The 27070-nt window shown below is 45.0% G+C and overlaps 1 protein-coding gene across 1 annotated transcript in view; it reads left to right on the forward strand.

Annotated features, from left to right (window-relative positions):
- Positions 1 to 774: 774 nt before the first annotated feature.
- Positions 775 to 27070, forward strand: part of LOC124718934 (glutamate-gated chloride channel) — a 428257-nt gene continuing 401961 nt past the window's right edge. The window contains exon 1 of the mRNA XM_047244597.1: positions 775 to 854. The gene's annotated coding sequence lies outside the window, so the exon portion shown is untranslated. The remainder of the gene's footprint in view (positions 855 to 27070) is intronic.

Here is a 27070-nt window from a genome sequence, read left to right on the forward strand (position 1 = left end):
TTTTATGGTTTATTTATTTAGAAGGAAGTTCAGCCTTGGCTGTATTATTGATGGTTTATTGATAGCAAATTCGATTTTCGATCACATAGTGATCATCTTCAGTGCTGTGGTGTACAAATTAAACTCATAGGCACTGGCATCAAGTTATTATCAGTAACCAAAGCTAAGAAACGTTTTTAGGTGTTACGGTACAAGTGTGAGAGTTGAGGTGAACGGTGTGTTTTTTGCACCTGTGTGTTGCAGGATCGTTTCTTAGCTTTGGTTACTGATAATAACTTGATACCAGTGCCTAAGAGTTTAATTTGTACACCACAGCACTGAAGATGATCACTATGTGATTGAAAATCGATTTTTCTATCAATAAACCATCAATATTACGACCAACGCTGACCTGCCTTCTAGTTTCACGTATATGGTCGTTGTGCGCACAGCACTCCATGGAGTCGCCAATCAATTTATTTATTTATATGCTTCTATTTCAAGAGTCACACTACACCGAAGCAGCATGTGGCTCTGAATGGCACCCCTGGTGTATAAGAACAATACCAACACTTTATCTTTTGCAATTATGTATTTAATTAGTTAGTATAATATTTTTGAATAGAATAATGCGAAATATTGCGTGCAGGTTATGTACAAAAATTTCGGAACATGGTGCGAACTACAAGATCAACAAGCAGAATATTTCAGTGTACGTTTTTAGGTGTTACGGTACAAGTGTGAGAGTTGAGGTGAACGGTGTGTGGGCACGTGTGTGTTGCAGGATCGCGGAGCAGTGAGGCGGGCCTGCAGCATGTGCGCGCACGTCCGCGGCCGCTAGCTGCACACACACTCCACAGCCGGGGCCGCCCAAGGTGAGTGACAGTGCCAGCACGCGCGTGCGAGAGGGTGGATAGTTGAAAACACGACTGTCGCTAGTGCCCTCTTTCACAGCTTTCAGCTCGTTGCTCCTTCTGCTGGTGCAGCTACACCGCTTTTAAAAACGTTCTCTCTTTCTCGTGTTGCCAAAGAATAATTTGAATGAGATACTTTGATTCATATGGGTGTCTATTACACATTCTAAAATGTAAACAGAATTACAGTGATCACAAAATTGCTTGACCCGTGGCATAGCGGACAATGTCGTCGATTACTATACTGACACTCTGTGACGTTGATTATAATTAGGTAATCTTTCTGAGCAAGAGGCTCCATCTTCAGGCAGATAGGTTGATGGGGAAGGAAGAGGGGTGAAGGGAAATGAAGGGAGAGGTCTAGGAAAAGGGGCAGATTTTGGGAAAGTTGCCCAGAACCATGGGTCAAGGGAGACTTACCGAACAGGATGGGAAGGGGTTGGGGACTGCACTGGATGAGATTTGGAAACCTGAGAGCTATAAAGGGTCTAACGCTTTTGACAACAGAAGAGTGTGTGAAGTGTATGTATGTTACCTTTCCACCTCCTTTATACAAGTTGACTAACTTCAGAGAGCGCAGGCGATCTTCTTCGTTGGTTAAGCAGCTGCTGGAATCTCTATAAACTCCACCTCCGAAGGATAATGCTAGTTAAAGGAACCTCTAAGACTGCCTCTTTAGTCGTGAAATAAGGAGGTACTAGAAGAACACTTTTAGTTCGCTATTGGTATATTTCAATTTCCATAAAGAACAAAACTCACACTTCTCACATAAACATTCGACTTCTTGTAAGTCACCCGTGTCGTCTCACATTAGAAACAATTAACTTACATTAACAACAGGGTTGGTTTAATAACCACGACTCTGTTACACCGAAATAATAAACATGTCTTGCCTCTAGCAAGTCTGGATTAAGAGTTTTTTTTAAGAGCTCCTTTTTTCACTAGCAATGGCCACTGACACTATTTTCACAGAGTTACATAAATACTCCATGGTCCTCTCGTACGCACTCACTAAACACCCATAGACTGCCCGACAGTTACTTGTCGGTGCAGTTCGACCACCGCGTCTACATTCTTCTGGCGACTGAATTTCAAACCTCAATACACAAACATGTGACGTGCGGTAGGGAGGATTCTATCATCCTACACTGACATCTAAAATATCGTGTGTTCAAGATGGTAGAAGGCCGAGTGGTTCTAGAATTTACACCGAAATTCTCGAATCACTACATATCCCGGATATGTAATCATTATGTAAATAATTTTACACATAATAAGAATTTCGTATTTTAACAGTATGCATTTCTTTTCTTTCAATAACCGTGAATAATCTTTTGCTTACTACTTCGCTATTCTCTCTCATCCTACTTTAATATTAAGCCATGAGCATTCACTCGACGTTTTAGTCAGCTCTTCACTAGTATTTAGAAATTGTGAGGACTCTGTTATTTCCAGTCATAAATTCCAGGTGTTCCTGAAACATGATTAATCTATTTTGTTCCTCATCTTTTGGTCTACCTTTCCTTAGTATCTAATATTCTTACTATTTTTTGTAGTTTGGAGGAACTCTGGGCAAAATTAAAGTGTTCTTTTGACACTCAATTGTTTATATGACACATAATAATGCTAGTTGTGCGTAGAATTCATACTTTCCACAATAATTCCTGTAATTCCTGTACAATTTTGTTACTTTTGTCACGATACTGTCCTCCTAGGATCAGTACCTACACCTTTCCTGTGGGTCGACCTTATGAGAGCACTTCCTCTTTCCGTTTTGGTTGGTACGCCCCTTTATAAAACATTCCTGTTTTTTTGCCACAGGTCATCCTATCTCCATGGAGGTACGCTTGCCCTATATACTCGCAAATGCCGGGTATGCCCCCCCCCCCCCCCTTATCCGTTATGAGTAGGCTTCATAGTTCATTACCCTAGTATACATTCCTATGTATACTATACTTAAGTATTCTCTGATAAAAATAAAAATCTATTTTACACTTTGACAGCCTGTTCGTCAATATTATCTAAATATAAAGCTTTCTTCTCGTTCTTCTGCGTCTTTCCTGAAGTAGTACGGAAGCTTCTAGCTTCTAGCTATATTTTCCTCTCCTCGTTTACTCTCATTATAGCGCAATTTATTCTCTTTATTGCGTGATTCGAATGGATACCGGTTCCTACAACTCTCTCGAGTACTGTTTTTAATGAGACTTTTGCTTCCTCGGTTGTCTTGTCCGATGTAAATTTAACGGTATTTGCACATAATTGCCCGTGCCTGATTGTGAAGAACTTTCCTCGTCCCCAAAGACTACGGATCCACCGTGTGTAGTAAAGAGACAGCAACGAAAGCGATCGAAGTGCGCACGCAGGTCGCTAGGTGACAGTCAACGCATCTCTGGGCACGTGCCACGATATTTTCTGCGAGCTCTTAACACTCACTGACGAGGAGAACGTGGCAGGTGCCGTAGTCCCATTTTCCAGAAACGTCGTGGAAGAGGAGCCAAAATAAGCGAACACGTGTCTCGGCTTATCTGTAGACACTCGGCCGTTTCTGAGGAAATGACGATCGAAGTTTTCGAGGTACTTCATTTCGCTTTGAGCGAGTAACCGGTTCAACCGAAGCGGGGGCACAGTGACCAACGTCACGACTTCACATTTTTGTGCCCAATATTCAAACCCGATTTTCATTTTTATTTTTGTTTTCCGTTTATCTACGTCCGCAGAAGATTATTCCATTCTATATTTAAATAACCTTGCCCTTATCGACTACTAACACTGAGGTGTCACCGCCAGACACCACACTTGCTAGGTGGTAGCCTTTAAATCGGCCGCGGTCCATTAGTATACGTCGGACCCGCGTGTCGCCACTGTCAGTGATCGCAGACCGAGCGCCACCACACGGCAGGTCTAGAGAGACGTACTGGCATTCGCCCCAGTTGTACAGCCGACTTTGCAAGGAACAGTTTACAGACAACTACGCTCTCATTTGCCGAGACGATAGTTAGCATAGCCTTCAGCTACAATTGCTACGACCTAACAAGGCGCCGTATTCAATTGATATTGAGATTCTATTAATATATCGTCAGGAGCGATGTTCTACAAATGTGGATTAAAGTTAAGTATTCCGGAAGCTACGTACTTTTCTTTATAGCATTCATTACGTATCCTGTTTCAGACCTCACGCCAGCCTGAGTGAGTTTGAGCGCGCGCCTTTCGGCTTCCTCTCATTGTGTCTATGCTGTCTTGTCTAGACACAACAAACAGTGTGGCGAATAAATTTAAAAAAATAAATCAATGAAAAATTATTTGAAATTTTTTTGGTGAAATTCCTTTAGTGTATATTGGTTCTTAATAAACTGAAAGCGCCAGTTTTCGTAAAAGTGATCCATTTTGCCTAATTTTGCGTGAAATTATTGCCAAGTTTTCAGCACCGCTAACGAAGTTTCTTTCCAAAGTTAGATTTACACCAAGAAATGTCGCAGTGTCAAAACTGTCTTCGCGCAAATGGCGTGGTGTTCCGAATTTCTATTTTCGAATGTTCCTATGGTCGGTATAATCCAATGGAATGCACAAAATCTTTCTCAAGAACATAACAGATGAGTGTACCAGTAAATTCAAATGGCTCTGAGCATTATGGGACTTAACATCTGAGGTCATCAGTCCCCTAGAACTTGGAACTACTTAAACCTAACCTAAGGACATCACACACATCCATGAACGAGGCAGGATTCGAACCTGCGACCGTAGCAGTCGCGCGGTTCCAGACTGAAGCGCCTAGAACCGCTCGGCCACCGCGGCCGGCGACGAGTGTAACCCCAAATGTTTGCATGGTAGAGTAATTATGGTGTACGCGTACGTGGAGACAGTGTTTCGCAGCAGCCGCCGACACAGTGAAACTGAGACGGAATAAGGGGAACTAGCCCGCATTCGCCGAGGCAGATGGAAAACCGCCGTAAAAAACCATCCACAGGCTGACTGGCACACCGGCCCTCGACACTAATCCGCCGGATGGCCAGTCGGGTGGGCCATCTGTAAGTAACTGGTGCGCTTCACAATTTTAATGCTGAAACTAAACGTGAAATATGCACTGCCAGCAATCTACGCATCTTTAACTACAGCTGCATACGCGCGAGACTGAAAGTCTTCGATTTCTTATAGTTCTCGTTTCTGGCCATCTGTCAGCTTCTTTTACAGTTGTGCGACAACAGGCTGCGGACTTAATAGTGTTGGTTATTTATCGAGACACAGTGATAATGTCTGCCAACTGACAAGTCGATAGCATAACTTTCACAAATTGTACTGCACCCTTACAGTCACCATTTGAATCATTGTCGCAAATCAGTAGGTTAGAACGTGTTGTACTGCATCTAGACTTTCACAATGGATACCAAACTACACTCATGCTCATAAGTATAATGCTGACACGTGGTGAAACAAGGCTCTGGTGGGCGGTTTGCGGGTTTAAATCACCTCGGGGTATAACCATGCGGTGCATTTGACCTGCGGTCGTCGCGGGGTGGCGCTGGCAGCAGTCCACATACGCAGAGGTGTGTTGGTGCATGTCAGAGTACGGTGCAGCGAGTAAGTGTGCAGACGTTTTCAGACGTGCTAATGGTGACTGTGTGTTGAAAATGGCTCAAAGAACGCATATTGATGACGTTATGAGGGTTGAATACTAGGGCGACTCGAGGCTGGTCAAACACAGCAGGTCGTAGCACGGGCCCTCCGTGTGCCACAAAGTGTGATCTCAAGATTATGGCAACACATCCAGCAGACATGAAACGTGTCCAGGCGCTACAATACAGGACGTCCACAGTGTACAACACCACAAGAAGACCGATACATCACCATCAGTGCCCGCAGACGGCCACGGAACAGTGGTCCCAGGTTGTGTTCACGGACGAGTCCATGTATAGTCTGAACAGTGATACGCGCCGGGTTTTCATCTGGCGTTAACCAGGAACCAGATACCAACACCTTAATGTCCTTCAAAGGGACCTGTATGGAGGTAGTGGTTTGATGGTGTGGGGTGGGATTATGATTGGTTCTCGTACACCCTTGCATGTCTTTGACAGGTCAGGTGTATCAGGACGTCATTTTGCACCAGTACGTCCGCCTTTTCATGGGTGCAGTGGGTCCCACCTCCCTCCTGATGGATGATAATGCACGGCCCCACCGAGCTGTCATCGTGGAGGAGTACCTTGAAACAGAAGATAGCAGGCGGATGGAGTAGCCTGCTTGTTCTACAGACCTAAACCCCATCGAGCACTATGGGATGCTCTCGGTCGACGTATCGCTGCATGTCTTCAAACCCCTAGGACGCATCAGGTGCTCCGACAGGAACTGGTGCAAGAATGGGAGGCTGTACCCCAGCAGCTGCTCGACCACCTAATACAGAGTATGCCAACCCGTTGTGCGGCATGTGTACGTGTGCATGGTGATCATCTGTGTCGTGTGTGTTCCATATGTGACTATGCTATTAGCGCCAGTTTTTTGTAGTGTCAAGTTGTGCGGCTCCACGTTCTGCAGTTATCCTTAATTTACGAGCATGAGTGTAATAAAACCACAAACTAATAAAACCACAAACAAACAAAGTCTCATCTACAATGGCGCTTCGAAGAAAGAACATGGATGTCCTCGAACTTACTTCAATATCAGCTGTCGTAGGCGAAAAAAAAAATTTCACTGCCTAAGGAAATTAAGATTTGCACGCTGAATTTGTGATGGACGACGAGCGTTTTTATACACCTAGAAGCACATGGTTCGTCAGATCGTTGCGGATCAGCGCCTCACTTACTGAGATACCTCTACACCGGACGAAACAACCATCCAGAGGCATACATCGTCATGAACTTATTAATAAACATCGAAATTATGACTCTGGGTGTACCATGTGCTGAGTAAAACCTCACTGCCGTAATCCTGGAAATGGAACAGCAGACACCTGATCAAAACAGCCACTTACGAAGGAGAGAAAGAATGACACATACACGCACGCACACACACACACACACACACACACACACACACACACACACACACGCGGAGAGAGAGAGAGAGACGATCACACAGATTTAATTTTTTACTGAGATAATACTCAACATGCACCAAGAAATAAAAAATAAAATAGCTTCATCTCCTAGCTCCTACAGAGGTTTTTTTACGGTTTCCCTTGCATACCAAGCGAACGCCAGACTTGGAAATCCCCTCCCAAATATTTCCAGTTCGGAGCCATTCTGCCCTAGGCTACTGGCATACTTATCTGTAAAGGACGAGTTCTGTTCTACAACAGCATGCGCAACTCTTTGCAGTAGGAAATGAAATACGCGCAAAAATAAGTAACTGTAGCAGCTGGGGATATTTTGAACGACCTCAAACTGGTAAGGAGAGATAAGTCGAAAAGTGAGAAGAGTCACCCTGATACAGAGGCAGAGATAATGTTAAAGTAAATCCGATATTGTTGACTAAGCTCTGACACGAGAAACTTTATGGGGCCGGAAGATTCAAGAACTCTACAACACGCCTCACTTTCAGTCGCGGCTCCTGGGGGAACACCTGCGTCGCGTTTGTTTGGCAGCATCCACATTACGACACTGCGGTAAAGAAGAGCCACATCTTCTTAGGTCGTCCATACAGATACTACACTAAGATTGTGATGCGGTAACACTGACTGGACTACTCGAAAAGGAATTAGCGGCCCATCTATGATCTGGTTCTAAGCCAAGCGGTGCAGCAAACTAACTGTTGCTGTTGCCACAAGGCGGTATCGATCACCTGTGACTCACCGCCAAGTCTAGCTCTACGCACTGCGCCAGACGAAGAATTCCAGTATCTGTAACTACATCTGCACGACTACTCTGCATTTCCTACTTCAGCGCTTCGCCAGCACTGCTGTCTCCATGTGATCCTGTTCCAGGCCAACTGCTTCGTAGTCTGCTACCTTCCTCTTTTCACTTCCAACGTTTATATTCATCTCCTTCCTATTCCTTCTGTCCTCCCACGGTACATTCGATAGCTGTAGTCAGAACTCCTTTTAGTCGCGGTATACGTCCCACCCACTCTACTTTTCTTTTCTTACCGAGGTTAAGGAGAGTTCTGTTTTTCTCTATCTTCCCATTACTTCCCTGTCCATTTTATCTTTTTTCCTGTCTCTTCCAAACCATCTCCAATGCTTTAATTTTGTGTATCTATTCTTCAATGCCTAACTTGCACAGACGTTCGCAAAAAATCCACACGAAGCATTTAAACAACCTTATCAGTAATTGCTACCACATTTCGCTGCATGATAAGCTTATTTCGCTATTGCAGATCTTGATCTTATTCCTTTCTCACTCGTCCAGTTGCCAGCATGCTCCCCAAATATCTATATTGTGCAACCTGTTCAATTTGACCTTATGTTGTTAACACTTTCATATCGTCTTCGTCACGTACTCTCATCATCTTCATTTTGAGTGTGTTGATTTTCATTCCATAGTCTTACAATTTTGCTTCAAGTCTTTTCTTTGAATAGATTATAATTCACCTGCAAGCAGTACCAGAAAATCTGACACAATTGATATTCCAGCCGCCCATGTTTATTCTTTCTTCTCTATTTCTAGCGTCTTCACTAGCAAGTCTTCGATGTGTAGGGTAAACAGAGTAGATGAAAAACAAGAACCCTGTCTTACTCACGTACCGATTTAGGACCGATGTGCACACCATTTCTTCGCTCATGCCTTTTTGCGTTGTGTGTAACTCTTTAATTGGTGGCCTGTTCTTAAGATATAGACTTTCCAACATCCTGTCCCGTTTCACTCACCCGATGGACTTCTACGCTACTGGCCATTAAAATTGCTACACCAAGAAGAAATGCAGATGATAAACGGGTATTCACTGGAAAATATATTATACTAGAACTGACATCTGATTACATTTTCACGCAATTTCGGTGCACAGATCCTGAGAAATCAGTACCCAGAACAACGACCTCCGGCCGTAATAACGGCCTTGATACGCCTGGGCATTAAGTCAAACAGAGCTTGGATGGCGTGTACAGGTACAGCTGCCCATGCAGCTTCAACACGATACCACAGTTCATCAATAGTAGTGACTGGCGTATTGTGACGAGCCAGTTGCTCGGCCACCATTGACCAGACGTTTTCAATTGGTGAGAGATCTGGAGAATGCGCTGGCCAGGGCAGCAGTCGAACATTTTCTGTATCCAGAAAGACCCGTACAGGACCTGCAACATGCGGTCGTGCATTATCCTGCTGAAATGTAGGGTTTCGCAGGGATCGAATGAAGGGTAGAGGGCCACGGTGGTCTCGCGGTTAAGGCGCTCAGTCCGGAACCGCGCGACTGCTACGGTCGCAGGTTCGAATCCTGCCTCGGGCGTGGATGTGTGTGATGTCCTTAGGTTAGTTAGGTTTAAGTAGTTCTAAGTTCTATGGGACTGATGACCACAGAAGTTAAGTCCCATAGTGCTCAGAGCCATTTGAACCATTTGAAGGGTTGCGCCACGGGTCGTAACACATCCGAAATGTAACGTCCACTGTTCAAAGTGCCGTCAATGTGAACAAGAGGTGACCGACACGTGTAACCAATGGCACCCCATACCATCACGCCGGATGATACGGGACTATGGTGATGACGAATGCACGCTTCCAATGTGCGTTCACCGCGATATCGCCAAACACGGATGCGATCATCATGATGCTGTAAACATAACCTGGATTCATAAAAAAAATTACGTTTTGCCATTCGTGCACCCAGGTTCATCGTTGAGTACACCATCGCAGGAGCTCCTGTCTGTGATGCAGCGTCAAGGGTAACCGCAGCCATGGTCTCCGAGCTGATAGTCCATGCTGCTGCAAACGTCGTCGAACTGTTCGTGCAGATGTTTGTTGTCTTGCAAACGTCCCCATCTGTTGATTCAGGGATCGGGACGTGGCTGCACCATCCGTTACAGCCATGCGGATAAGATGCCTGTCATCTCGACTGCTAGTGATACGAGGCCGTTGGGATCCAGCAGGGCGTTCCGTATTACCCTCCTGAACCCACCGATACCATATTCTGCTAACAGACATTGGATCTTGATCAACGCGATCAACAATGTCGCGATACGATAAACCGCAATCGCGATAGGCTATAATCCGACCTTTATCAAACTCGGAAACGTGATGGTACGCATATCTCATCCTTACACGAGGCATCACAACAACGTTTCACCAGGCAACGCCGGTCAACTGCTGTTTGTGTACGAGAAATCGGTTGGAAACTTTCCTCATGTCAGCACGTTGTAGGTGTCGCCACCGGCGTCAACCTTGTGTGAATGCTCTGAAAAGCTAATCATTTGCATATCACAGCATCTTCTTCCTGTCGCTTAAATTTCGCGTCTGTAGCAGGTCATTCTTCGTGGAGCAGCAGTTTTAATGGCCAGTAGTGTAATAAACCCATGAAACATCTCCCACTCCACCAGGCTGATGGCACAGCTGCTGTATAAAAGTTGCTCTTGAGTAAAATAGTATTTATGATGATTTTCGCCGTTGTAGAGGACCATCAGATTATCATGGACTGAGAGACGGTAGCAGAACTGTTACGCTACGCAATAAGCATACATCCAAGCCTCTTATAGAGCCATGGTGGCGAGTGCGGTGCCGCAGAAATGGGGTTACACTTACAGGATTGCACACATCTTGCTTCACTAAACAGAGCGCAACGAATATCACAGTATAAGACGTCGAGCATGTGTCTTCTGCTGTCATAGCTGGTTTTCGTTGCACTATATTTAGTGAAGCAAGATGTGTGCAATTCTGTAGGTGTGCTCCTGTCGCTGCACCTGCCGTTATGACTGTGTCGGAGGTACTTGCCCCGGTTTAGTCGATTGGGACGTACGCTTATTTCACAGCAGAATAGCCCCACGAATGTCCGTTTGTCCATGATAATCTGATAATGCCCTACAAAAGCGAAACGCGTCACCTAAGCGATACCTTCGCAAGCAAGACTGTTTTATTCAGCAATGAATATGATCGGTTACACGTCTCTGTAGGACGGCGTTATCGTTGTGCATAGTGGCCAAACTCAGCCATCATTCTCTTATTATTCAGTGAAAGTGACGAGCATTGTACAAGTTCCTCTTGTTTGATTGAAACTCTGTTTACTGTGTAGGGACAGCTATGTCGTTTTGTCATAAGACGAGGCGTGTTTTTTTAAGCAAGTACCATTTTGAAATTAGAAAAAGGCGTGGTAAGATATCTCAATAATTTCATTTTTACATGAAAGCCTGTACCTTAATCTTACTTTTCTACAATTTCCGTCAATATTGAGGCAATTGTCATAACGTTGTACCAGTTTTTGAATACCCTCCTCATAGAAGTCTGCCGCCTGACTTGTTAACCACTGCATCACGACTCTTTTGACTGCGCCATCGTCTTGAAGACGCTGACCGCCCAGGTGTTTCTTCAAGTGCAGGAACAGATGGTAGTCACTGGGCGCAAGATCGGGGCTGTGCGGAGGATGATCTGGAGTTTCCCATCGGAAAGATGTGATGAGATCTTTGGTCTCTTTCGTCACATGCGGACAGGCATTGCCTTGCAGCAAAACCATGTCCTTGCTCAACTTCCATGGACTGTTGCTTTGGTTCCGGTGTGATGTAGGCCACCCACGTTTCATCACCCGTAACAATTTGGCTTAAGAAATCATCACCGTCGTCATGGTACCACTCAAGGAAAGCCAATGCACTGTCTAAACGATTGGTTTTGTGCACATCCGTCAACATTTTCGGTACCCAACGTGCGCACAATTTTCGGTAATTCAAGTGCTCGGTCACAGTGCCATACAAAACAGTACGAGATACATTAGGAAAGTCGTCCTGCAAGGAGGAAATCGTAAAGCGTCTGTATTCTCTCATCTTATTGTCCACTTCCTGCACCAAACTTTCATTAACGACCGAAGGACGCCCATTCCGTTGTTCATGATGCAAGTTTGTGCGGTCATCTTTAAATGCTCTCACCCACTTTCTTACCATTCCATCACTCATAATGCTTTCTCCGTAAACTGCACAGATCTCACGATTAATATCGACCGCTTTTAGGCCTTTAGCGCTAACAAATCTTATAACAACCCATACTTCACAGTCGGCGGAACTCACGATTATCGGAGGCATCTTAAACACTCAGTACACAACGTAAACAAGGAAGAATCACACTGTAATGGCGTCAGTGACTAGATTAAGGTACAGGCTATCATGTATAAATAAAAGTATTGAGATATCTCAGCACGACTTTTCTTAATTTCGAAACGGTACTTACTTAAAACACACGCCTCGTATTATCGCTGCGTGTTGTTTCGTGACTTTTTGGCTAACGAACTCACAGTAGTCAGACGTAATAAACAACATTTTATAGCAATGTCAATCGGTAACCCAGACAAACAGTAAAACATTCACTCTGTAACAAGCAGGGGGGGGTGCCTTATACGAAAATGCTCAGACGGTGCTCACGAAGAACCTCTGAAAATTCGTAGGTGTAGTTCTGGTTCACCCTGTATGCTGAAACCCACGTGGCAATGTGAAAGTTCTGAAAAGAAAGGCTGTGAGCCGAAAGAGCGCTTGTATCGGGTGCTTCGCTAATCCAGGGTATCGTATACTTCAGTTGCTCCTGCCTGAGACACGTCTGAGCTACGCTGTCCGCCGGTGCTGCCGCAGCCACACTGCTGCCGCGGCATCTCGCTGACCCGATGAATGGCCGCGTCTCCCGTTTGCGAGTCTGTTCCTGTGTGGTGGGGGTGGGGGAGGAGGAGGAGGGGCAGGAGGAGACTGCACTCAGCCGCCTAATGGAGCGGCGCCACGCCATTCGTGGGGCCATTAGGGCCGCATAACCGGCGCAGCGGCCGGCAGCCAGCGCAGTGTCCAGCCGCGGAACGGTTGCCCGGGGCGGACGGCGTGGCCGCGAATGGTGCCAGCCAGTGAGTCGAGCTGCGTGCACGGAATGTCTGACGGGGATGGACGGCAGACCGCGCGGCGGTGCTCCCACCAATTACGAGAGCCAGTCGAATGAAAACTGAACACCTGCCGCAAAGGGACCGTGGAATGGTTCCATTCAAAAGTAAACACCACACGCGATAAGGAGTCACCTTCATCAAAAGCACACGCTATTTAAAAGATGTACGAAATCCAGAATTTTGAAGATATGACAATGAAATTTTCCATCATGTTCAACATTAAATCAACACATTCACTGTTAAGTTATTTATATACTACTGGCCATTAAAACTGCTACACCAAGAAGAAATTCATTGGACAAATATATTATACTAGAACTGACATGTGATTACATTAGCACGCAATTTGGATGCATAGATCCTGCGAAATCAGTACCCAGAACAACCACCTCTGGCCGTAATAACGGCCTTGATACGCCTGGGCATTCAGTCAAGCAGAGCTTGGATGTCGTGTACAGGTACAGCTGCCCATGCAGCTTTAACACGACATCACAGTTCATCAAGAGTAGTGACTGGCGCATTGTGACGAGCCAGTTGCTCGGCCAACACTGACCAGACGTTTTAAATTGGTGAGAGATCTGGAGAATGTGGTGGGCAGGGCAGCAGTCGAACATTTTCTGTATCCAGAAAGGCCCGTACAGGACCTGCAACATGCGGTCGTGCATTATCCTTCTGAAATGTATGGTTTCGCAGAGATCATGTAAAGGGTAGAGCCACGGCTCGTAACACATCCGAAATGTAACGTCCACAGTTCAAAGTGCCGTCAGTGCGTACAAGAGGTGACCGAGACGTGTAACCAATGGCACCCCATACCATCACGCCGGGTGATACGCCAGTATGGCGATGACGAATACACGCTTCCAATGTGCGTTCACCCCAATGTCGCCAAACACGGATGCGACCATCGTGATGCAGAACCTGGATTCATCCGAAAAATTGACGTTTTGCCATTCGTGCACCCAGGTTCGTCGTTGAGTACACCATCGCAGACGCTCCTCTCTGTGATGCAGCGTCAAGCGTAACCGCAGCCATGGTCTCTGAACTGATAGTCCATGCTGCTACAAACGTCGTCGAACTGTTCGTGGAGATGGTTGTTGTCTTGCAAACGTCCCTATCTGTTGACTCAGGGATCGGGTCGTTGCTGCACGGTCCGTTACAGCCATGCGGATAAGATGCCTGTCGACTGCTAGTGATATGAGGCCGTTGGGATCCAGCACGGAGTTCCGTATTACCCTCCTGAACCCACCGATTCCATATTCTGCTAACAGACATTGGATCTCGACCAACGCGAGCAATGTCGCGATACGATAAACCACAATCGCGATAGGCTACAATCCGACCTTTATCAAAGTCGGAAACGTGATGGTACGCATTTCTCATCCTTACACGAGGCATCACAGCATCGTTTCACCGGGCAACGCCGGTCAATTGCTGTTTGTGTATGAGAAATCGGTTGGAAACTTTCCTCATGTCAGCACGTTGTATGTGTCGCCACCGGTGCCAATCTTGTGTGAATGCTCTGAAAAGCTAATCATTTGCATATCATAGCATCTTCTTCCTGTCGGTTAAATTTCGCGTCTGTAGCACGTCATGTTCGTGGTGTTGCAATTTTAGTGGCCAGTAGTGTATTTTATTTTCAAAAAATAGTATGTACAATTTGTCTCCGAAACTCTGCAAGTAATTTCTACGAAATCTCTTTGCATATAAGGAACTTCTCTCGTGAGTTTTTTTTAATATGTCGAATAGGAGAATTTCAATAGTTTTCTAATTATAATTTCGTAACTATAATATAAAATTCATGCAAATTTCCAAGCACTATGCCCCATATCTCAGCTTGCAATTAGAATTACGAAAATTACCCTTGAGACAACATTTCTTTGGTTTACAGGAATAATTGTGCATATTTCATAATTCTAGCCTTCACAGATTCTGAGAAAAAGGATACATAAACTTTAAAAAAACATTATTTTCAGGAAATGCAATTTAAAGTTCAGCCTAACATTTTTTCTTCTTATGTCATCTCTTCAGGAGGTCCCAGATTTTCATTCACGATCCTCTTTTCCTTCAAAGCTTCTCTTTTGTTTCTTCTTTCCTGCCTTCATCCCTCCACCAGGTCTTCAACTGTCATGTCGGCTGCAGAAAGGCGCTGCAAATCTATTTTTCTCACGATGTCGTGAAATTTCCTATCTTAAAGCCATTTCCTTCTAGCATCTTCATCCTCCCTTCATTCCTATCATTAAATACAAGAACTGCCTCTCAAGTTACAACTCTGAGAATTGTAGTAGATCTGAATGCGGAAAAACAAGAACTGCTTGTTTATAAACAAGGCAGCTGGTTAGTTGTTGTCTGTAAGACACAGAACATAGACACAGATGATCTATGAAACTACAGGGTATACTTCGCGGCCTTCTAGATGTATCCCGTACATGTTTGCTTGAAAGTAATCCACGGAATCGTTGTTCACCGAGCTAGTACTGAAGTGTTGCTTCAAAAAATGGGTGCGGTAGGAAGGTCGCGTCTCACATTTAATTACTTTCCAGGCACTCTGGCCGGCCTCTGTGACCGAGCGGTTCTAGGCGCTTCAGTCCGGTACCGCGGGACTACTACGGTCGCAGGTTCGAATCCTGCCTCGGGCATGGATGTGTGTGATGTCCTTAGGTTGGTTAGGTTTAAGCAGTTCAAAGTTCTAGGGGACTGATGACCTCAGAAGTTAAGTCCAATAGTGCTCAGAGCCTTTTGAACCAGGCACTCCAGATACGGAAAATTTGGAAATGTGTGGTATTATGGGACCAAACTGCAGAGGTCATCGGTCCCTAAGCCTACACACTACTTATCTAACTTAAACTTACACTATGGTCAGCACACACACACATGCCCGAGGGAGAACTCGAACCCCCGACGGGGGAAGCCGCTCGGGCCGTAACAAGGGGCTTATGACGGCGCGGCTATCGCGCGCGGCACTCAGGATACGATTTCACCACTGAATCTTTTGGAGCTTATTGAAAACTTGACATTCGGTTAGTTTCAAGAACGTCCCTCCTCAAGATATTTCTTCGACTGGGTGACGAGACGATCAATAATTTGTGTGTCGTAGAACGCGGTCGACCGCTGACGAATCCACAAGCGCACCCATTCTTGCACTTCATCGTCCGGCTGAAACCGACGGATGTCTTTCTTCAAGTCACGAGAGACTGGAAAATCGGACGTCGAAACGTCCGACGTGTACGGAGGATGTTCCGTTTTCCCCCAACCAATTCGATGAAGCGTAGCCTTCGTCCCATTGCCAGTTTGGGGACGGGGGGGGGGGGGGGCAGCATTATTGCCTAACAGGATGATTGCGTCTGACAGCCCGAGGGGAAACGGTAGAACCAACAATGGAAACAGGCTCATCTCCCCCGCCAAAGAAATCCAGAGTTGTTCACACAAGGGCCAGTAAAGTCATGATGACCATCTTCTTCAACTGCAGGGGCCCTCTGCTCGTTGAGTTCCTCGAACGAGGAGTGACACTCAATGCGCAGCGCTCAGGGGAAACTTTGCAGAAACTGCATCGCGCCAGAAAGTCAAAACGCCCAGTAGCGCTGTCGGGCGGAATCATCCTACTGCACGATAACGCCCGCCCCATACTGTCGATCGAAGGAAGGCTACGCTACAGTGTGGAAAACACCGCAAAACTGGAATGGATCGTGTCGTCTTCCAGTGCGATAATTAGCTTAACGCGTGTGGTGGTTACTTTTGCATAGAAAAATTTCAAGGTCTCGTTGTGGCAGGTGTTCGTTTTTCATTTAACTACCCCTTTTAGATACTTGTTGTGGTCGTTATTGTTGGTGTTGGTGTGTGTCATCAGTACGAGGATTGCCAACTTCCACAACTCCTCGGCACGGGACACCAGTGATAACTCCAAACATTACCCCAATCAAATATTATTTTTTAAAGGAATGTCATGCACAGTGCAGTTAAGTTGCGTTAATCAGTTTAGTGTCAAGTACATAAATAATTTATTAATTTTCAAAGATCTGTCTTTTCCAAAGTAATACATGTACGGACATTAGCATCCCCCAGCCTCTGGCTAAACCACGTCTCCGCAGTATCTTTTCTTCCAGAAGTGCTACTCCTGCAAGTTTCGCAGGACAACTTCTGTGAAGTTTGGAAGGTAGGAGACGAGGTACTGGCAGAAGTAAAGCTGTGAGGACGGGTCGTGAGTCGTGCTTGGGTAGCTCAGTTGGTAGAGCACTTGCCTGCCAAAGGCAAAGGTCCCGAGTTCGAGTCTCGGTACGGCACACAGTTTTAATCTGCCAGGAAGTTTCATGTGTGGATATTACTGGTGCTTGAATAGAGCTGTAAATTCACCAAGTCTGAAATATGTGTTCTACAAATATTCTATGAGTGCCCCTCTGCTCATACGATACACGTCTAAGTGGTAGTCAATTCGTTCCGTACCTTATGTAGTAACAACTTGTCAATGGTCATCGCAGCAGCACTACTGATGCGCTCTCTGATCTGTTCGAGTGTTCTTGCCGTTGCGGGAGGGGTACATTAACACGATCCTTCATGTACCCCTCCCCTCCCCCCCTCCAAAAGGGGGGGGGCGCAAGTAAATGGAGCCACATCATCTCCACAACTACACCCATCCAACAATGCGCAAGTTTTTCTTTTAGATAGCGACGAACTTCGATGCTCCAATGAGGGGGTGCCCCATCTTGAAGATAGATGAAATTCTCGGAATCAGCAGTCAGTTGTGGAAACAACCAGAAATGCAACATAGCAAGGTAGGAAGTACTCGTCAGTCTTCTCACAGAAGAAGAATGCCTATGAAACTTCTTCTGCGACACTGCGAATCTCGTTCATGCGCGCCACAATATCATGAAGAGTCTTACTGCCGAACACTCCTACATTCTGGCGATTGCATATTCAAGCACTCGGAAACTGTTTCTACATCTACACAGATACTCCGGAAGCCACTGTACGGTGCATGATGCAAAGCGCCACGAACCACCACTAGTCATTTCCTTTGCTGTTTCATTCGCAAATAGGGCGACGCCTCCGTATGATACCTAATTTCTCACATATTATTTTGGTGGTTCTTACGAGCAATGTACGGTATATTGGCGGCAGTAGAATCGTTCGGTAGTCAGCTTCAAATGCCGGTTCTCTAAATTTTCTCAGTAGTGCTTCTCGAAAACAATGTCGCCTTCCCTCCAGAGATTCCAATCTGAGTTACGGAAGCATCTTCGTAAAAGTTACGTGTTGTTCGAACATACCGGTAACAAATCTAACAGCCCACCCCTGAATTGTATCGGTGTCTTCCATCAGTCCGGCCTGGTACGGTTCCCAAACACTCGAACAGTGCTCAAGAATAGGTCGCACCAGCGTCCTATATGCGGTCTCCTTTACAGGTGAACCACTCTTCCCTAAAATTCTCCCAATAAACCGAAGTCTCGACCATTTGCCTTCCCTACCAAAGCTTTCACATGCTCGTTCCATTTCATAGCGCTTTGCAACGTTACATACAGATATTTAAACGACTTGACTGTGTCAAACAAAGAAATTAGTAGTACTGTATCCGAACATTACAGGTTTGTTCGCCCTACCTGTAATGTTCGGATACAGTACTACTAGTTTCCTCCTTGACTGTTTTCTTGCTTTGTCACAATTTTGTCAATGCACTGCACTCGTAGCTCCAATTGGTGGGCACAATGCAAACGTGGTGAGTTTACGGTTCTCTTGACACATAACTAGTACATATAATAGTTTGGAAGATATAGAACTTGGAAACGTGTGACTCATTTATAGTAGCCCTTTATTCTATTAGGAAAAAAATGTAAAAGCCGTGTGACTAGGGCCTCCCGTCAGGTAGGCCGTTCGCCGGGTGCTGATGGTGGAGTTCGGTGTGGCGCAGACCGCACGAAGCCATGGACCCAACTTTTCAATGAGACATTGTGCAAGCTGGTGCTGGTTCCATAATGGTGTCGTCTGTGTTTACATGGAATGGACTGGATTCTTTGGTTCAACTGAACAGGTAATTTACTGGAAAAGGTTACGTTCGGCTACTTGGAGACCATCTGCAGCCATTCACCGACTTCCTGGTCCCAAATAACGACGGAATTTCTATGGACGACAATGCGTCATGTCACCAGGTCGCAATTGTTCGCGATTCATCTGAAGAACATGCTGGACAATTCGAGTGATTGGCGCAGCCACCACCGTCGCTCAGTATAAGTCCCATCGAACATTCATCGGACATAACCGTTGCACAAAACCTGCATCGGTAACACTTTCGCAATTATTAACAGCTATAGAGGCAGGGTGGCTCAGTATTTCCGCAGGGGACTTTCAACGACTTGTTGATATCATGCCATGCCGAGCTGCTGCGGACATCGGCAAAAAGGAGGTCCGACACGATATTAGGAGGTATCACATAACTTTTAACACATCAGTGTATGAAAATTTGTGCCAGATCCGGGCCGCCCGCAGTGGCTGAGCGGTTCTAGACGCTTCAGTCCAGAACCGCGCGACTGCTACGGTTGCAGGTTCGAATCCTGCCTCGGGCATGGATGTGTGTGATGTCCTTAGGTTAGTTAGGTTTAAGTAGTTCTGTTCTAGGGGACTGATGACCTCAGATGTTAAGTCCCATAATGCTCAGAGCCATTTGAACCATTTGCCACATCCGTCCTCGAACCCAGACTTCCTGCTTACTGCGAGCAGCTGGCTTAGCCACTTCGGCTATGCGGGCATGCTCCTCGGAACAACCCAAACTTCACTCGGATTCCCGGAATGAGAAAGCGAGGAATCGAGACCAATGTTGTTATCTTCGTGTGCCCGCCTAGGCTCGCAATATGTAGATGCATGTTTGAAAGAATACACACTATTGACGAATCACAGTTGTATGAAATACTTCGAAATTAATTGGCTGACTCGGAATTTCTTCACATCAGATGTCTTAGCTACAGATCCACAGCTCGTTAGAGACATATGAAAGCACATGTTGAAGTGGACTACACTATAAGGATGTAGACAGTGTGACATATTAAAAAAGTTCGGGTCGGTCGGGGAAGCGTGCACGGATGACCGAAGTAGTTTAGGTGACCACTAGGAATAAGAAGGTAGTACGGTTTCGAGAACTAGTCCGACACAAATTTTCATATGTCACTTATGTGTGGCAGTATACTGGGTGGTCCATTGATGGTGACGGGGCCAAATGTCTCACGAAATAAGTATCAAACGAAAAAACTACAAAGTACGAAACTTGTCTGGCTTGAAGGGGGAAACCAGATGGCGCTATGGTTTTCCCGCTAGATGGCGCTGCCGTAGGTCAAACGGATATCGCCTGCGTTTTTTAAATAGGAACCCCCATTTTTTATTGCATATTCGTGTGGTGCGTTAAGAAATATGAATGTTTTAGTTGGACCGCTTTTTCGCTTTGTGATAGATATAAGTACGTGGTATCACGTAACATTCCGCCAGTGCGTATGGTATTTGCTTCGTGATACATTACCCGTGTTAAAATGAACCGTTTACCAATTGTGGAAAAGGTCAATATCGTGTTGATGCATGGCTATTGAGATCAAAATGCCCAACGGGCGTGTGCTATGTATTCTGCTCGGTATCCTGGAAGTGTTCAGCCACATGTGAAACGTCAACCACGATCTGCAACAAATGATGATGCCTATGTAGGTATTTTAACTGCTGTCGCGGCTAATCCGCAAATCAATAGCAGACAAATTGCGCGAGAATCGTAAATCTCAAAAACGTCGTTGTTGAGAATGCTACATCAACCTCGACTGCACCCGTACCATGTTTCTATGCACCAGGAATTGAATGGCAACGACTTTGAACGTCGTGTACAGTTCTGCCACTGGGCACAAGAGAAATTACGGGACTATGACAGATTTTTTGCACGCGTTCTATTTAGCGACGAAGCGTCATTCACAAACAGCGGTAACGTAAATCGGCATAGCATGCACTATTGGGCAACGGAAACTGCACGATGGCTGCGACAAGTGGAACATCAGCGACCTTTGCGGGTTAATGTATGGTGCGGCATTATGGAAGGAAAGGTAATTGGCCCCCATTTTATCGATGGCAATCTAAATGGTGCAATGTATACTGATTTCCTACGTAATGTTCTACCGATGTTAATACAAGATGTTTCACTGCATGACAGAATGGCGATGTACTTCCAACATGATGGATGTCCGGCACATAGCTCGCGTGCGGTTCAAGCGGTATTGAATAGCATATTTCATCACAGGTGGATTGGTCGTCGAAGCACCATACCATGGCCCGCACGTTCACCGGATCTGACGTCCCCGGATTTCTTTCTGTGGGGAAAGTTAAAGGATATTTGCTTTCGTGATCCACAGACAACGCCTGACAACATGGGCCAGCGCATTGCCAGTGCATATGCGAACATTACGGAAGGCGAACTACTCGCTGTTGAGAGGAATGCCGTTACACGTATTGCCAAATGCATTGAGGTTGACGGACATCATTTCGAGCATTTATTGCATTAATGTGGTATTTACAGGGAATCACGCCGTAACAGTACGCGTTCTCAGAAATGAAGTGTTCACAAAAGTACATGTATCACATTGGAACAACCGAAATAAAATGTTCAAACGTACCTACGTTCTGTATTTTAATTTAAAAAACCTACCTGTTACCAACAGTTCGTCTAAAATTGTGAGCCATATGTTTGTGACTATTACAGCGCCATCTATCACAAAGAGAAAAAAGTGGTCCAACTAAAACACTCATATTTATTTACGTACTACACGAATATGTAATAAAAATGGGGACTACTATTTAAAATAATGCAGTTGATATCGGTTTGACGTATGGCAGCGCCATCTAGAGGGCCATCCATAGCGCCATCTGGTTTCCTCCTTGAAGCTAGACCAGTTTCGTCCTTTGTAGTTTTTTCGTTTGATGCTTATTTCGTGAAATATTTGGCCCGGTCACGATCAATGGACAACCCTGTATACCAAATATAGGTAACGTCAAGAAATTCGCAGTCAGCAAATTAATTGCGAAGTATCTCGTACAGCTCTCGTTGGCCAACAGTGTCTGTTTCTTCGGACATGCACGTAATTTTTATGACTGCCCTTCGCATAAACAGCTGGAGTCTAGAGGAGGATGTGTGTACGAACACTAGTACGTCGATAACATCCATTCTCCGCGCTTTTAAGAAACAAAACGAATGGTAGTTGAGTTAGGCTCGGGGACCTGGAGACGTTGCGGTAGGCCCTTCGTGTGATACGGGCTCCCTGTGCCGCCGCCTGGGGCCCGGCTATTAGCCCTGCGGCCCCGCTCCCTTCTCTTCTCACGCGCGCTAAGCGGCCCTTTTTGCTGCGGGACATTCTGCGGTCGTTAGGGGCTTCCCCGAATCGCCCTTTAATTCAGAAAGACCGGGGTAGGGGGACTGGTCCTAATAGCTCTCCTCTAATGACACAAAGATGGCCGCTGTCTGAGGGCTTTAATCTTGGCCTTCTTCGGGGCCAGGGAGACCGCGCCACTTCTCCTTGATAGCAGCTGCTAACTTCTCCACCCAATTACGTCAGCGTCCACCGCGGTCGACAAATCCCCAGCGCAACGAATAGTATAAGTTTACTTTAATTTACGTCTATGGTCACAAACTTTTTGTTTACAGATTATCGGTTTCGGTTTTTAATGACCATCATCAGATCTGTTTCATAAAAACAAAGTCCTAACGTACAGCTTGTTTTAAACAACATGACTAGGGCATGTGATGTTACTTATATGTATTTGACGATTCTGGTGCTGATTCCGCATTTAACATTTGACGATGCCACTATGGGTGCAGTACGTTAGGACTTTGTTTTTATGAAACAGATCTGATGATGGTCATTAAAGACCGAAACCGGTAACCTGTTAACAAAAAGTTTGTGACCATAGACATAAATTAAAGGAAACTTATTACGTATACGGGTCACTGTTTGTTCGCGACGATCTCGCAGCTTTTGAAACGAATAGTATAATCAATGGCAGTAGCTCAGTATTGCACTGATGTGACAAAAGACATGGGATAGCGATATGCATGTGTCAAAACGGCGGTAGTGTCGCATACAGTAGGTATAAAAGGGCAGTACATTAACGGAGCTGTCACTTGTACTGAGGTGATTAATGTGAAAACGTTTCCGACGTGATCATGGTCGCACGACGGGAACTGACAGACTTTGAACGCGGAATGGTAGTTGGAGTTAAACGCATGGGATATTCCATTCCGGAAATCGTTGTTGTTGTTGTTATTGTGGTCTTCAATCCTGAGACTGGTTTGATGCAGCTCTACTCTTTCCTGTGCAAGCTTCTTCATCTCCCTGTACCTACTGCAGCCTACATCCTTCTGAATCTGCTTAGTGTATTCATCTCTTCGCCTCCCTCTACGATTTTAACCCTCCACGCTGCCCTCCAATACTAAATTGGCGATCCCTTGATGCCTCAGAACATGCCCTACCAACCGATCCCTTCTTCTAGACAAGTTGTGCCACAAGCTCCTCTTCTCCCCAATTCTATTCAACACCTCCTAATTAGTTATGTGATCAACCCATCTAATCTTCAGCGTTCTTCTGTAGCACCACATTTCGAAAGCTTCTATTCTCTTCTTGTCTAAACTATTTATCGTCCACGTTTCACTTCCATACATGGCTACACTCCAAACAAATACTTTCAGAAACGACTTCCTGACATTTAAATCTATACTCGATGTTAACAAATTTCTCCTCTTCAGAAACGCTTTCCTTGCCATTGCCAGTCTACATTTTATAGCCTTTCTACTTCGACCATTATCAGTTATTTTGCTCCCCAAATAGCAAAACTCCTTTCCTACTTTAAGTGTCGCATTTCCTAATCTAATTCCCCCAGCATCACCCGACTTAATTCGCCTACATTCCATTATCCTCGTTTTGCTTTTGTTGATGTTCATCTTATATCCTCCTTTCAAGACACCGTCCATTCTGTTCGACTGCTCTTCCAAGTCCTTTGCTGTCTCTGACAGAATTACAATGTCATCGGCGAACCTCAAAGTTTTATTTCTTCTCCATTGATTTTAATACCTACTCCGAATGTTTCTTTTGTTTCCTTTACTGCTTGCTCAATATATAGATTGAATAACATCAGGGAGAGGCTACAACCCTGTTTCACTCCCTTCCCAACTACTGCTTCCCTTTCATGCCCCTTGGCCCAAATAACTACCATCTGGTTTCTGTACAAATTGTAAATAGCCCTTCGCTCCCTGTATTTTACCCCTGCCACCTTTAGAATTTGAAAGAGCTTTGGTTAAAAATCAATATTCCGAGATCCATAGTCTTAAGAATGTGCCGAGAATATCAGATTTCAGGCATTACCTCTTACCACGGACAACGCAGTGGCCGACAGCCTTCACTTAACGACCGAGAGCAGCAGCGTTTGAAATAGCCCCAGAAATCAATGTGAGACGTACGACGAACATATCCGTTAGGACAGTGCGGTGAAATTTGGGGTTAAGGGGGGTAGGACGTCAAACGGGCCGACTTGGAGCGGAAGAGGCATCACAGGACATTTGAATTTCCACTGTCTATACTTTTACAAATAAATTCATAAAACTTTGTCAGCATCACCAGGAAGGATTCAGGATTCACACTCATTGCACTGGAAGATCGAAAACACACCAAAATAATTTTTTTTTTTTTTTTGCGTGTGAAACTTCATCATTGTTTCACTTACTAATGGCTGAATTTGTTGCTATACGTACACTTTTCTTCATAAGTTAGAGAGATTCTTCGATGAATTTTGCGCAGCATTCAAACCATACTTACAGGTGTATGAAACTCTAGAATTTATTTAATTTATGTTAAAACGAATGATCTGTTATATTTAAAACTTTATGTTTAGAAAAAACACAAATTTTCTAATTAATTACCTCAATTTTTACCACAGTTTTTAATAGATTTGTAAAATTCTAGAGTTTTATACACCTTTGAGTATGGTTTGTATGCTGTGCAAAATTCATCGAAGAATCTCTCTTACTTACGAAGAAAAGTGTACCTATAGCAACAAATGCTGCCATTAGAAAGCGAAAAAAATGACGAAATTTCACATGTAAAAAAAGTTTATTTTGTTATGTTTTCGATCTTCCACTGCTGTGAGTGTAAATCCTGAATCCTTCATGGTCATGCTGACAAAGCTTTATGAATTTATTTGTAAAAGTATAGACAGTGGAAATTAAAATGTCCTGTGATGCCTCTCCTGCTCCAAGTCGGCCCGTTTGACGTCCTACCCCCCTTAATGGGCTATGGGAGCTGAGGACCTATCGAGTGCCTTTGATAACAGCACGACATCGCTTGCAGCGCCTGTCTTGGGCCCGTGACGATATCGGCTGAACCCTAAACGACTGGAAGACTGTGGCCTTGTCAGATGAGCCCCGATTTCAGTTGGTAAGAGCTGATGATAGGGTGCGAGAGTGATGCAGACTCCACGTTGCCATGGACCCAAATTGTCAATGATGAACTGCGCAAGCTGGTGGTGGCTCCATGATGGTGTTGACTGTCTTTATGTGGAATGTACTGGGTCCTCCGGTCCAGCTGAACCCATCACTGGCTGTAAGTGGTTATGTTCGGCTACTTGTTCCCAAACAACGATGGAATTTTTATGGATGACAATGCAACTTGTCACCGAGCCACGATCGTTCGTCATTGATTTGAAAAACATTCTGGACAATTCGAAAATATTATTTGGCCACCGAGGTCGCCCGACATGAGACTCATTGAACATTTATGGGACGTTGTCGAGAGGTCAGTTCGTGCACGAAATCATGTACTGGCAACACTTTCGCAATTATGAACAGCCATAGAGGCAGCATAGCTCGATATTTCTTAGGGGCCTTGAACTTGTTTAGTTGCTGCACTACTCTGGGCAAAAGGAGGTCCGACATGATATTGAAAGCTATCCTATCTACATCTACATTTATACTCCGCAAGTCACCCAACGGTGTGTGGCGGAGGGCACTTTACGTGCCACTGTCATCACCTCCCTTTCCGGTTCCAGTCGCGTATGGTTCGCGGGAAGAACGACTGCCGGAAAGCCTCCGTGCGCGCTCGAATCTCTCTAATTTTACATACGTGATCTCCTCGGGAGGTATAAGTAGGGGGACGCAATATATTCGATACCTCATCCAGAAACGCACCCTCTCGAAACCTGGACAGCAAGCTACATCGCGATGCAGAGCGCCTCTCTTGCAGAGTCTGCCACTTGAGTTTGCTAAACATCTCCGTGACGCTATCACACTTACCAGATAACCCTGTGACGAAACGCGCCGCTCTACTTTGGATCTTCTCTATCTCCTCCGTCAACCCGACCTGGTACAGATCCCACACTGATGAGCAATAAAGTATAGGTCGAACGAGTGTTTTGGAAGCCACCTCCTTCGTTGTTGGACTACAATTTCTAAGGACTCTCCAAATGAGTCTAAACCTGGCATCCGCCTTACCAACAATTAATTTTATACGATCATTCCACTTCAAATCGTTCCGCACGCATACTCCCAGATATTTTACAGAAGTAACTGCTACCAGTGTTTGTTCCGCTATCATATAATCATACAATAAAGGAGCCTTGTTTCTATGTATTCGCAATACGTTACATTTGTCTATGTTAAGGGTCAGTTGCCACTCCCTGCACCAAGTGCCTATCCGCTGCAGATCTTCCTGCACTTCGCTACAATTTTCTAATGCTGCAACTTCTCTGTGTAGTACAACATAATCCGCGAAAAGCCGCATGGAACTTCCGACACTATCTACTAGGTCATTTATATATATTGTGAGTTTTTTCACCTCAGTATATTGTTACAACGCATACTTTTCCTAATTATTGATAACATTTGATGTACGGCTACCCTGGACACAGGGATTACTGTGCTGAGAAATTTTGCTGCTGAATAACAAGAGTAGTACAGTATTTAAAGTTAATATTAAAAGCGGGAAGTAAAATACGAGACCTTCGTGTGGAAAGGATGTTGATAGATGACTTCAGGCTGTCATCATCACCATTGTTAAATGTGTAAGTCAAAACAGCAGTGAAGCATATGAAGGAATATTTCGAAGGAGAAATAAAAGAACATAAGAAACAGATACCAACGCTTCTGTTCACATACGCCTTCTGGCCGAATTAAAGGAAGACCTGTAGAGAAGATATCTTGAAAGGAATAGATCGCA

The sequence above is a fragment of the Schistocerca piceifrons genome, chromosome 10, assembly GCF_021461385.2.
Source record: "Schistocerca piceifrons isolate TAMUIC-IGC-003096 chromosome 10, iqSchPice1.1, whole genome shotgun sequence".
Lineage (NCBI taxonomy): Eukaryota > Metazoa > Arthropoda > Insecta > Orthoptera > Acrididae > Schistocerca > Schistocerca piceifrons.